Below are 12,752 nucleotides of genomic sequence, written 5' to 3' on the forward strand. Positions count from 1 at the left end.
CACTCCCCCATCCCTCCCCCCCCCCAACCCCTCCCTACCCCCCCCCCCATCTCCCATCCCTCCAATCTCCCCATCCCTCCCTCACTCTCATCCCCTCCCCCTGTTCCCTCCCTCACTCCCCTGTTTTTCTTCCTCTCTCCCCCATCTTTCCCTCACTCCCCCTGTTGTCCTCCCTCTCTCCCCCCCTTCTATCTCTCTCTCTGTGCCCTGCATGACGTCTGTCTGTTGACTCTCCCCCCCCCCCCCACCCCGGTCCGCCGTTCTCAGTTTTTCTGCCGCTTTTCTCTCTCTTTCTGTTGCCGCCCTCACGGTTCTCTTTGATTCTGATTTGAATTTTTTTTCTCTGGTTACCGAGCCGGCGCCGGACTCGGTTTCTCTTCCCGCTCTCTGACATTATTCCAGCTGCGGTGCCGACCTCCTGCTCCAGGCCGCCGCCGCCGCCTCCCTCCGGCCGCAGGTAAGAGCCCGGGCTCCGGCCCCGCACACCCACCCACCCCTGCTGCCATTGGAGCCGGGAAGGCAGCCCCGGGGGCGGCACCGGCCGAGCCGCCAGCTCCCTCAGCCGGGCCCCCGCAGGCCGCCGCCGGCTGAGGTACAAATCAAAGCCGGGGATTGGCCTGGGCTGGGGTCCCGTTATTCAGAGGCGGGGGAGAGGGGGAGTGTGAGAAAAGGGGAGGAGAGAAAGAAAGACGGATAGAGAGAGAGAGAGAGAAAGTGACACCGAGAAAAAGAGTTATAAGAAGAGTAGATGAAGAGGAGCCGGGGAATAGAGAAATGATGAGAAAAACAGAAATAGAAGGAATGAGATGCAGAAAGAGAGACAATAAAAAAAACAAAGAAAAAAAGCAGAAAAAGCCAAAAGAGAAGTCAGACAACACACGGAGAGAGGAAAGCGAAAAGGAATGGTTAGGAAGAGAAAAAGACCAAAAAGAAACAGGAAATAAGGTAACGTGGCAGATGTGCAAACAGAACAGTGAGAACATCAAGGTTGGACAGACAGACAGAGAGAGAAAAGAAACATAAAAAGATGCCCAAATTGGGCTTGGAGCAGACAGAAAGCACGAAATGTGTCAGGAAGGGGAGTAATGGAGAAACTGAATGAGCTGGAGAGAGGAACTATTGAAAAACAGTGATGGAGACAGAGAAGATAAATGAAAAATAGAGATGGGAGGAAAGAGATTGGCCAACACAGGAGTGACACAAGGAGGGAAAAACAGTCAGAGAGGGGAGAGGGAACCTCAGAACAAAAATCAGAGGAGAGCAATCAAGTCAACCCAGGAAGAGAGTGAGTCTGAGAAAGAAAGGGAGACACGCAGAGATACAGGAGACAGAAACACAGACAGGTAGAAAAAGGTCTCGATGAGAATGTAATATAGTAAAACTTGGAAAGAGGGAAATGTTGGGATAGGAAATGAAAAAGATATGAAAAAGCATAAACAAGTGAGGTACAGACTGTGAGGAGAGCTGGTAAGTAAAAGAGATGGAGCGAAAATGGGAAATACAAGTATGGAGGGAAACACGAATAACAAAGGAATAGGGGAAAGATGAATGAAAAAAAGAAAGGAAGATGAAAAACACAAGCAGACAAACATGGGTGTGGGGAGAGAGAAATTGAGATAATTGGAGAGGAACATATAGATGTGGGGGAGAAGATAGGAACTGTGAAAGAGAAACACATGGGGGGAGTGAGATGGACAGGCAGAGCAATACACAGCACAGGAAGTAATAAATACATAGAAAACACACAATGGTTCACTCAAAGGATGAATTTGACCAAGCCAGTCTTGATGCTGAATTAGATTTTTATCTATAAGAATGTACAAGGTTATGGGGGCAGGTAGGAAAGTGGAGTTAAGGCCACAATCCGATTAGCTATGAATTTATTGAATGACAGAGCAGAATTAAGGGACCAAATGGCTTACTCCTGCTTCGATTTCCTGTGTTCTTATACTGTGGCCAGTATGAAAATTGAAGAGTGTATACACTAAGTTTGGTGGCAAGGACATGTTCCAAGAATCTTGGAGAAAAAGGCAATTTTGGAGAAAATTGTTTGCATGGGAAGGTACTGAGGGAAGGGGAGTGACCAGGCACAAGGGGCAATGGATGTTGCGGATGGAATGATCCCTTTGAAATGCTGAAAGCTGAGGGGAGGAAAGGTGAGTTTGGTGGTGGCATTGATTGGAGGTGGTAGAAATGGTGAAGGATGATTTGTTGAACGTGGTGACTGATGGATAAAGGAAGTAGAAACACAAAAATATATATTGTATTAGGAATATAGTTAATCAGTTTATGCATTTGAATGATAATTATTTGTTTTCTAATTTAATGAAGGTATTAGCATGTTGAAAATAGTATCATTCGTTGTGACTTTGACCTGACAGAGACTCAAAGAGAGGGAAATAGAGAGCGATTCAGCGACATAAAGATATAGGATGAGAGACAGAAGAGAGGAAAACAAAAGGAAATGTATAAGAAAGGGCGTGCAGCTGATAGCATTGTTGAATGAGTCAAACTCGGGATTCAGGTTTTTCCCAGACATTCCCTTTGTTAAACAATACTCCTGCGTCTGTGATGTACTGTTCAAAACCCATGTGTGTGACCTCCAAATTCCTTGCTTTGTCTTAGCTGAGGCAATATCATTCTGGATTCATCCAGTACTGTATTATAGCCCACAGAGCCACTTTTATGGTTCATGGGGGAATCATATTACCTGCAAGTGATTTTTTTCATTGTTATGTGGATATTAATATGTCCCAAAGATAGGGCGAAAGGTTTGCTGGCAGAAAATAAATTGATTTCAGGTTGTCCCTTTCCTTGTGTTGCGAAGACATGTCTATGTTTACTGCACCTAACACTGTACCAAACTATCACTTTTTTAGACAGGGTCAGTTGGGGAAGGGTTGGTTGGAGCTAGGACAATTCAGAAAATGTACTTGCTTTGTTAAAATAAGAATGAAAAACTGTCTAATACAGCACAAAAGATCTCAAGTATGTACTTTTTACTTTTGTGTAATAAGGTGTATATTGTGCATGTTTGCCTTTTTGGGATTAACTGTTGTTAAAATAAATAGTGCATTACTTAGCTAATTCCGGTTGTGATTGTGACAGGTTTTTACAGCAGTAATCTCCAAATATGTCAACATATGTTTTCCTGATCTCTTTACTCCCATCCCTCCCCCACACACATAAGCACCTTAAAAAAAATCAAATTTCAAATCTAATCGTATTACATACTCTAATAGTACTTAGTGATAATTTAAATTAAATATTTATGAACATAGCAGTTGTGAATTGCATGGAAGCCTGAACATTGTTACTGTATTACCATCACTTTATGTCAGTATAGGGCAGAGGTTGCTCTCGATTCTCTGGGAGGGGAGAAGTTACCATTTGCATAATATGCACAATTTTCGTCTAATTTTGCATCTCGATTAATAACAACCTGGCATTGGTGTAAAAGGGAGAGTGGGGACTGACCCTGGTATTAAAGGGAATGTGGAAACTAAAGCTGTATGAACCGGATGGGTGATCTGATACTAATATAAAAGGGGCAGGAGGAACTGACAATGTCTGAAAGAGTGGCGCAAGCAGAATGAATAGTAACTTTCAAAAGGGATTTGGATAAATATCTGAAATAGAAAAATGTGTAGGGCTAAGGGAAAGAGCAGAAGGGTGTGGCTAATTGGGTTGCTCTTTCAAAGAAGCAGCACAAACCCAATGAGCTTCATGGCTTCCTTATGCGATGTATGATTCCAGTGACACTAAGGATTTGTTTTTCATTTTGATGGATGATATTGTTATATATATGTGCATACTAATTGATGGTTCAGAATGAATCCCATACAGAATGGTAAAGAGATTAAAGTCAATCTTTGGATTTTCTAATGCCCTGTGAAGTCTTTGTTGCAATCAGAAATCCTAACAAGTAATGGGAAAGAAATAGTCTTGCATTTTTATAACACCTTTGATAACCATCAGACATCCCAAAGTGCTTTGCAGCCAATGAAGTATTTTTGATGTGTAGTCACTGTTGTAAAACAGTATTTACGCAGAGCGGACTCCCAGAAACAGAATGTGATAATGAACAGGTAACTATTGGCCAGGACTGGTGGTAACTCCCCTGCTCTTGGTTAAAATACTGCCAAAGGATCTTTTAGGTCCACTTGAGAGGGCCGATATGGCCATGGTTTAATATCTCCTTCAAAAACCAGTATCTTTGACTATACAGCATTCCCTCAGTCTCACACTGGAGTGTCACCCTTTGTTTTTATGCTCAAGAGATGGAGTGGGACTTGCGCTCACAGCTGCCTGATCTGGAGGTGAGAGTGCTACCAACTGAGTGTACAAAGTTCGAAGGGACAATGTGGCCGTGGATTTTTGTCCGTGTCTTTAATTCTTTACATTCTATATGAAGTAATGATTATGTTTGTTACTGAAGCAGCCAGTATCGTTCTTCTTCTGTGAGATGCAAAGTTCACAAAAGGTGCAAGTTAAACAGACAAGGTACTTAAATGTATATGATATCCTGTGACTAATGTCAAAGCATTACATAAATTTTCTTGCACAATGTATTAGAAAGATGAATGTCAAGTTCTGTTTATTTGACATAGTTTACGTGTTGCATCCCAGACCAACTAAGAGTTGTACATGCCCAAAAATACATGGCTTATAATATAAAATCTGAAAATGATGGAAAGACGCAGCAGGTCAGGCAGCATCAATGGAGAGAGAAGCAGAGTTCAAGTTTCAGGTTGATAACCTTTCATCAGAACTCAATTGATCTAAAAACGTTAATGCTGATTCTCTCTCCAAAGATTCTATTAATCCGCGACATATTTCCAGTATTTCCTAGTTTCAGTTCAGATTTTCAGATCCACAGTAATTTACTTTTGTATCAGTCATTTCTAATATATTTTGTTCTATTCATATTGAAGGGAAATATGTAGATACATGTGATACCAGTTTTGTTTACCACAAAATATTATGACTTGAGGGGTAAATAATATTTTATTTTTAGCAGCTAATAAATGGTCAGTTTGAAATTGAACCAGATGAAATTCCACCAGACCATGGAATTGATCATTTGACTCTGGACACTCCGACCATCGGGAACATCCTTCCTGCATCTGCCCTGCCCAGTCCTGTTAGAACATATATGTCAAACTCAAGGCCCGCGGGCCAAATCCGGCCCGCGGTGGAATTATCTTTGGCCCGCGAGATAATATCTAATTACTTTTTTTTAATTTTAATTTTTTTAAAAATTTAGATTAGCCAATTATTTTTTCCAATTAAGGGGCAATTTAGCGTGGCCAATCCACCTACTCTGCACATTTTTGGGTTGTGGGGGCGAAACCCACGCAGACATGGGGGGAACGTGCAAACTCCACACGGACAGTGACCCAGAGCCGGGATCGAACCTGGGACCTCAGCGCCGTGAGGCGGTTGTGCTAACCACTAGGCCACCGTGCTGCCCTAATAATATCTAATTACTATTAAAGCTGGCTCCAGCAATTGAAGCGCCTATGGCGTATGATATGGCTGATGCCGAGTTTATTCAGGTATAGTGTGAATCACAAAGTGTTGGCCTGTGGAAAAATGTTTTCATTAGAAATTACTCTGGAAAAGCTCCAGATAAAGCAATAAGAAATAAATGCAACTAATTTTTTTATTTATTTAATATTTAATGTTGTTTTTATAGGCAATAACCTAAGCTTTATTAGTTCCAGGTTCAATAAGTTCATTTCAATAAGTTTTGCAAAAAAACATTGAACCAGTCCGGCCCTCGACTTGTCCCGATTTTTAAAATTTGGCCCACGGTGTATTTGAGTTTCACACCCCTGTGTTAGAACGTTATAGTTTTTATGAGATCCCCTCTCATTCTTCTGAACTCCGGTGAATAGAGGGCGGCATGGTAGCATAGTGGTTAGCACTGTTGCTTCACAGTGTCAGGGTCCCAGGTTCGATTCCCAGCTTGGGTCACTGTCTATATGGAGTCTGCACGTTCTCCTCGTGTGTGCGTGGGTTTCCTCTAAGTGCTCCAGTTTCCTCCCACAAGACCTGAAAGACGTGCTGTTAGGTGTATTGGACATTCTGAATTCTCCCTCTGTGTACCCGAACAGGCTCTAGATATGGCGACTAGGAGATTTTCATAGTAACTTCATTGCAGTGTTAATGTAAGCCTACTTGTTACAATAATAAAGATTATTATTATTATTATTATAATCCTAACTGACTCAATTTCCTCATATATAAGTCCCGCCATCCCAGGAATCAGTCTGGTAAACCTTCGCTGCACTCCCTTTATAGCAAAAACATCCTCAGATAAGGAGACCAAATATGTATTTAATATTCCAGGTGTGGTCTCACGAAGGCCCTGTATAATTGCAGCAAGACATCCCTGTTCCTGAACTTAAATCTATCGCTATGAAGGCCAATATATATTTGCCTTCTTCACTGCCTGCTGCACCTGCATGCATAACTGCAGCGACTGGTGTACGAGGACAACCAGGTCACATATCACATTCCCCCCTCTGAAGCTATAGTCATTCAGATAATTATCTGCCTTTCTGTTTGTGTTATCAAAGTGGATAACCGCACATTTATCCGCATGATACTGCATCTGCTATGCATTTGCTCAGTAATAGGTCTGGCTCAGGGGAACCAGGGAGTGACTCGAGTGACTGACTTGACTATAATTCCCAATTTTCTCTCTACTTCCCTTTTTAAATAGTTGGGTTATATGAGCTACCTTACAATCTGTAGGAACTGTTCCAGAGTTTATAGAATCTTGGAAGACGACCGCAAATGCATCCACTATTTCTAGGAGCACTTCCTTAAGTATTCTGTGATGTAGATTATCAAGCCATGGGGATTTGCTGGCCTTCAATCCTATCAATTTCCACAAAACCATTTCTCCACTAATACTGATTTCTTTCAGTTCCTCCTTCTTGCTAAACCGTGTGTTTCCCAACATTTCTGGTACATTATTTGTGTCTTCCTTTATGAAGACAGAACCAAAGTATGTATTTAGCTGGTCAGCCATTTATTTGCTCCCCATTATAAATTCCCCTGTTTTGTACCATAATTTTTTTCTCTTCACATGCCTTTCGGTTTTGAGGCCCCAAGAAGGTCTTCAACTTCCCTAATGTTCCCAGGCACACTACCCTACTCCTCCTCAAATCTAGAGATCCCAGCTGCCAAATTCCCACCCCGATCTGGGTTCAGGCAGGCTAGCAAGGAGGTTTGTGGAAATGAGGCTTGACCTTCTACATTCCCAGGCTCCCCTGCTCTGCCACCTGCTTCGGGGCTCACATGTCATTGGCTGGGTATTTCCCCTCCCATTCGTGTCTGGTGGGTTTGGCGACAGGAACGTAAAATATTGCAACTAGTCCAAAGTCACATTTTACGTCAGTGTGAAAGCTTGCCGAGATTGTCCCCTCCCCCTGTCAGTGGCGGGCCACATTTCCTGACGTTGATGGGTGGGAACATGATTATTATACATTTTCATCTCATTATCAGCCCCATACACTGTATTCATACCCCACCAACTTGTCAGAAAATCCACCCGTGGCAGAATGATGTCAGAATGGAGTGAATCAGGACTGGCTTCAAAAGGCAAGCACCCAGTGAGAAATCCTCTGAGAGGAGCTCGGAGATGAACACAGTGTTCTGAATACCCCTGGATATTCAGTTCTCATCTGGTCACCCTGCAGCCATGTCTCCGTAATTCCAACGATATCATATCCTTTTATACCTATTTACACGATTAATTCATCCACTTTATAGTGAATGCTCCACATGTTAGGCACAGAACCTTAGGCTTGACTTTGTAACATCACTTGTCCCATTCCCATTATTTTTTATTGAGGCCTGTTTGATTCTGGCCTTTGACTTCTCTGCTTATCACTTCTTATTCCCCTTACTTAGTTTCCCTATAATAGGACTTAAGTAATAGGGAATTGATAATGATGTGGTGTGAGCATCTGTATTCCCTAATCTTGACTCTGGCATCATATAGGAAAATTTTTTGGATCCTAGCACCTAAAAAGAGATACCTTTACTATTACTCTCTCTCCCCAAATATAGCATAGTAATTATAGAGATTGTGCAGTACCAGCAAACTTAATTCAAATAATTTACTTGCTAAAAATGGCTGGGTGCTATGAACATCTCCAGTTTCATGAGTACTTAAATTTAAATATAAATTATTATTTTGGCCTGTCTTACATATTAAGAGCTCAGAGATGATCTCATGAGAATTGATGAAAGCTATTTTACTCGTATCCAAAACCTAGTCAAAGTCAGGACTGCATTTAAGGGAACGCTAAGGAACTGCAGTGGGTTCAAATTTAGCAGTCATCTATGGGATTCTTTTAAAACATTGTAATATCTCATTTTGAATAAAATCATCTCAGTTTAGTGAGTCCTGAGACATCACTGGTCGTATTCGAAAAAAGATGGCAAACAGGTTTAACTTCTTGGCAGACTTTGTGCCAGTGTACTGATGCAGGGTTCACATTTGACTCAGATGAATAGTCCTCCCCACTCAGTGATGCCAACAACACAAAAATAGTCAGAGAAAATACAAAAGAATTAAGATTACTCATACTACAAGTAACTATTTAATTATTATTTTAATCACAGATAATTACTAATGTCCCATCTTTGAATGCAGTGATACACATGGTTCCTTTCTGCTGTTCCTGCTGAAACCACCAATGTTAAAATTCAGAGCTTATAGTTTGCATTTTTATCTGGAAATAAATTGATTTTAAAACTCTTATTTCATGTACATGAGAACATAGTCAAATAATCTCTTTGAAAATACACAATCCAAAGAAACATTGTTTTCTGTAATTACAGTAATGTTTTTCTATTGGCTTCATGTTTTGATTAGTTTTGTTTGTATAAGTTCACATGCAATGTGTATGATTTCCTAAGGGTAGTTTATCTGAACCCAGGCCTCTTTCACTGGTGTCAGTAGCTGGCAACTGGGAGTGTTGGATTGACTCATCTCTGATTAAAATAATAATTAAATAGTTACTTGTAGTATCACTAATCTTAATTATTTTGTGTTTTCTCTGACTATTTTTGTGTTGTTGGCATCATTGAGTGGGGAGAATTATTCATCTGTGCCACATGTGAACTTTATCCAGTCCAAAATTAGACTGTAATTGCAAATTATGAGGGCTTGTCCACACAGAAGAAATACTTCCTCCTTTCCCCCTTCAGACCTACACTTGATTTTTCCTAATTCTATACTGCCTGTGCTGTGCCATTGCTTTCGATTCTTTTCCTCATGCCTATTTTATCCTGCCATTACTTCTATTTGCTACCCATTGTATGCCTGTTACTGATTTCATGCTGATCATTCTGTGCCGCAGCCTTCACCATCAATTAGTGCCCCTTCATCCCTCTGTCAGGAGGGAGGGTTAGGTGAACACTGGTGGAGGCATAATCTTTTATTATGACTGAAAACACTCTTATGTATGCCATGAAGCTATGTTGGCAGGTAATGAATAGAAAATAAATCAATGATCTTCAGCAAAACTTTAACAAATTATGTCCATCCTGAGACCCGATGGATTGTTTTTAATGTTGATATGTATAGCTCAATCCAAATAGGTAACAGGAAGCATGTCGGAAACATGAAACAGAGGCAAAAAGGATTTGGCAGTAATTGTCAAATCTGGTCAGAAAAAGCAGCCTTAACGTTAGATAAATTGGATGCTAAGATGCAGCTGGATTACAAGTTAGAACAGGTTATGGTACAGATTGATACTGTGGTCAGTTCTGGATTATTATATGTAGCTTTGGTCACCCTGTTTCAAAAAAGAAATGGATTTATCAGTAAGTTCAGAGAAATGTGAACAGATCTTGGATAAGGGTTTAATCAATTGATGTTTTCACCAGAGAAAATATTGAGGGGATACAGGTCTTCAAAAAGTGAAGGTATAAAGTTGAAGAAAGCAAATTCTTTTACTTTGATAGTGAACATGGGGGATAAGTAAAAGTTCATAAACCTTGAGCAAGATTAAGTAGGAAAATAAATCTCGGCATAGTCGGAATCCCCACACAGAAGATGTATATTCAAGATCCGTTGTTGTTTTTAATGGGGAGTTCGATCAATAAGTGGAGAAGGGAAATTGAGGGTTTGGTTGGGTTTTTATCTTGGTAGACATTTGGGCTGGAACTTTCTGGGCCGATTAGGAATGGACCTGGAGATGGTGGAAGGGGTGGGTGGGTGTAATATTGAGAGGGAAGACTTCTGGCCAGAAGCCTTCTTCAAAGTGTTTCTGGATTTTCCTGGTGGCTGCTGTGTGTTGTGCCAGGAAGGGTGGAGCAGCAAGGGCACTGAAAAACAAAGACAGGAAGTTTGAAGCACTGTGGCATGTATTGCTAGAGTACTATTTGGGTACTGGCACGTAATGCCAAGCACAAGGTGTCGCCAACTGCATGTATGTGGCCATCAAAGCTTCCTCAGATTAGCTAGCAGCCCGTATCAACAGCAGCGCTGAATTTCATTGTGCAGCTTCCACTCGCTCAAGTACTACTGGTATTTGTCATGGGAGTGTCCCTTTAAGAAAGGTTTTTGTCTTATCACATGACTCCAGTAATGTCATTTGTGTGGGTGGAGCTGAGCTGTGGCACTTAAGTTTTACTTTTGCTTGAGTTTGGATTAGTTTTGCACAGTTTGAAAGAAGTGTTTCCTTTTTCTCTTAACGTTTCCAGGCAGTCTCCATTACATTCAGAGCTGACAGCCCATTAAGTATGACATCAGCACCTGCCAAAGTATCACCTTATGCCGCCTCTCAGCCTGCATCCAGCCCCTCAATCTCCAGTTTTAATTGGCCGGCCAGTAGAAGATTACATGTGGCCGGCCAATCCCTGCCCATGCAAAAGCAGCTCCCACTTCAGCTTCCAATGTTGGGACTGGTGGTCTTGCCACAAAATGCAGTCCTTAGTGTTCCTCAAAGTCCAGATTACCAGGTTGGGGTGGAAAGGGGTTCATGACGTAATGATCTCCATGTATATTCTTGTTCTAAACTGTTTCATTTACTGACACCTACTACTGATAAATGTGCACTGTATTTGATCGCTTTTGAACTGATTTTAGTAACACCAGTAACAATTTCTACCAATGCAATTTTAGACCTTTAATTTAAAATTAATTCAGTAAGTAATATGTTTCAAATTGTGCTTTGATTAAAGATATAATTATTAGAATTGAGTTGCATAGATTAGACACATGCCTTTCACCTTGGGGACATGGTCTTAAAACAAGCTCAAGATGATGCAAGGAAGTTTTCTATTTGCTGGTTGTAAAGGTCCATATGATTGTATTTGCATCATTTATCATATGTCAAACTATTACTTGCAGTTAATTACTTTGAAATGGAATGACTGTTGTTACGTAGGCACATTACAAAGTTCCCTGAAAGTCATGAGGCTTTGTTTAGTTAAAACAGTTAACATTGGGGCTGCACAGTGGCACAGTGGTTAGCACAACTACCCCACGGCGCCGAGGTCCCAGGTTCACCTGGCACTGGGTCACTGTTCCTGTGGAGTTTGCACATTCTCCCCGTGTTTGCGTGGGTTTCGCCCCAACAAACCAAAAATGTTCAGGTTAGGTGGATTGGCCGTGCTAAATTTCCCCTTAATGAAAAAAATAATTGGGTACTCTAAATTTATTTTAAAAAACAGTTAACATTTATTGTCTGACTTGAACAAATCAGCTTAAAAACAATGCCATTCCAGCAGAAAAGTAATGCATTGTGCATTTCATGGTATAGTACCACTTCCATTACAAAATAAGATGATTTACCACAGTAATACCAAAGAGATTTACTAATAAATGTATCTAACTACATCAAGCAGATGTTTTGTCACACCTGTTCATATGGCAATTTGTTTCTAATCTAAAGAAAAGTCAGAAGGAAGAAATGTATAATATACAGGAGTCAGTCAGACTATTTGTTTCCTCTAAGTGGGCTTAAGAAAGACAATTTTAAAAAAGACAAATGAAGTCACTTAATACAAGATGTGCCTGAACTTCAACCTGAAACCTAAAGGCTCTTCCCAATCCGTCAGGTTTCCTAACTGAACAATGATTAAACTCTGTGGACCATTCCTTAATGACAGTTAGACTTTATGACTTTAAAAGCACACAGTTTCTCCTTAGCAGCATGGCAGCACAGTGGGTAGGACTGTTGCTTCACAGCTCCCGGGTCCCAGATTCAATTCCCGGCTTGGGTCACTGTCTGTGTGGAGTCTGCACGTTTTACCCGTGTCTGCATTGGTTTCCTCCCACAAGTCTGGAAAGACATGCTGTTAGGTGAATTGGACATTCTGAATTCTCCTTCTGTGTACCCGAACAGGTGCTGGAATGTGGCGATTAAGGGCTTTTCACAGTAATTACATTGCAGTGTTAATGTAAGCCTACTTGTGACAATAAAGGTTATTATTATTACAACAGAATAATATATTGCATTGTGTAAGACATATTATTCCTGTCCTTGCAAAATAATCCATTCTCTAATTTGTTGTGAATGTGGGAAGTCCAATTGTGCATACTCTATGCACTTGCTGTACATATGCATTCTTTCCTTTGGTCGTGGAGACATATCTGCTCAAGTGTGCTGCCTTGGGAATCGTGTGATGCAGGCGCGGGAATAGCAGAGTTTTCGTGAGCTCTGGCCTTTTCATCTTTTAACTCTTCATTTACCCTGTTTACATGGCACATTGTTACCTAA

The 12,752-nt window shown here is 41.0% G+C and overlaps 1 protein-coding gene across 6 annotated transcripts in view; it reads left to right on the forward strand.

Annotated features, from left to right (window-relative positions):
* The first annotated feature begins 218 nt into the window (after positions 1-218).
* LOC119970322 (guanine nucleotide-binding protein G(I)/G(S)/G(O) subunit gamma-7) overlaps positions 219-12,752 on the forward strand; it is a 372,740-nt gene continuing 360,206 nt past the window's right edge. For 3 of the 6 annotated variants that reach the window (XM_038804745.1, XM_038804746.1, XM_038804747.1), the window contains exon 1: positions 219-457. The gene's annotated coding sequence lies outside the window, so the exon portion shown is untranslated. The remainder of the gene's footprint in view (positions 458-12,752) is intronic. The other 3 variants (XM_038804740.1, XM_038804739.1, XM_038804744.1) reach the window with 1 other exon arrangement.

Source organism: Scyliorhinus canicula, chromosome 8 (genome assembly GCF_902713615.1).
Source record: "Scyliorhinus canicula chromosome 8, sScyCan1.1, whole genome shotgun sequence".
Taxonomy (NCBI): Eukaryota; Metazoa; Chordata; class Chondrichthyes; order Carcharhiniformes; family Scyliorhinidae; genus Scyliorhinus; species Scyliorhinus canicula.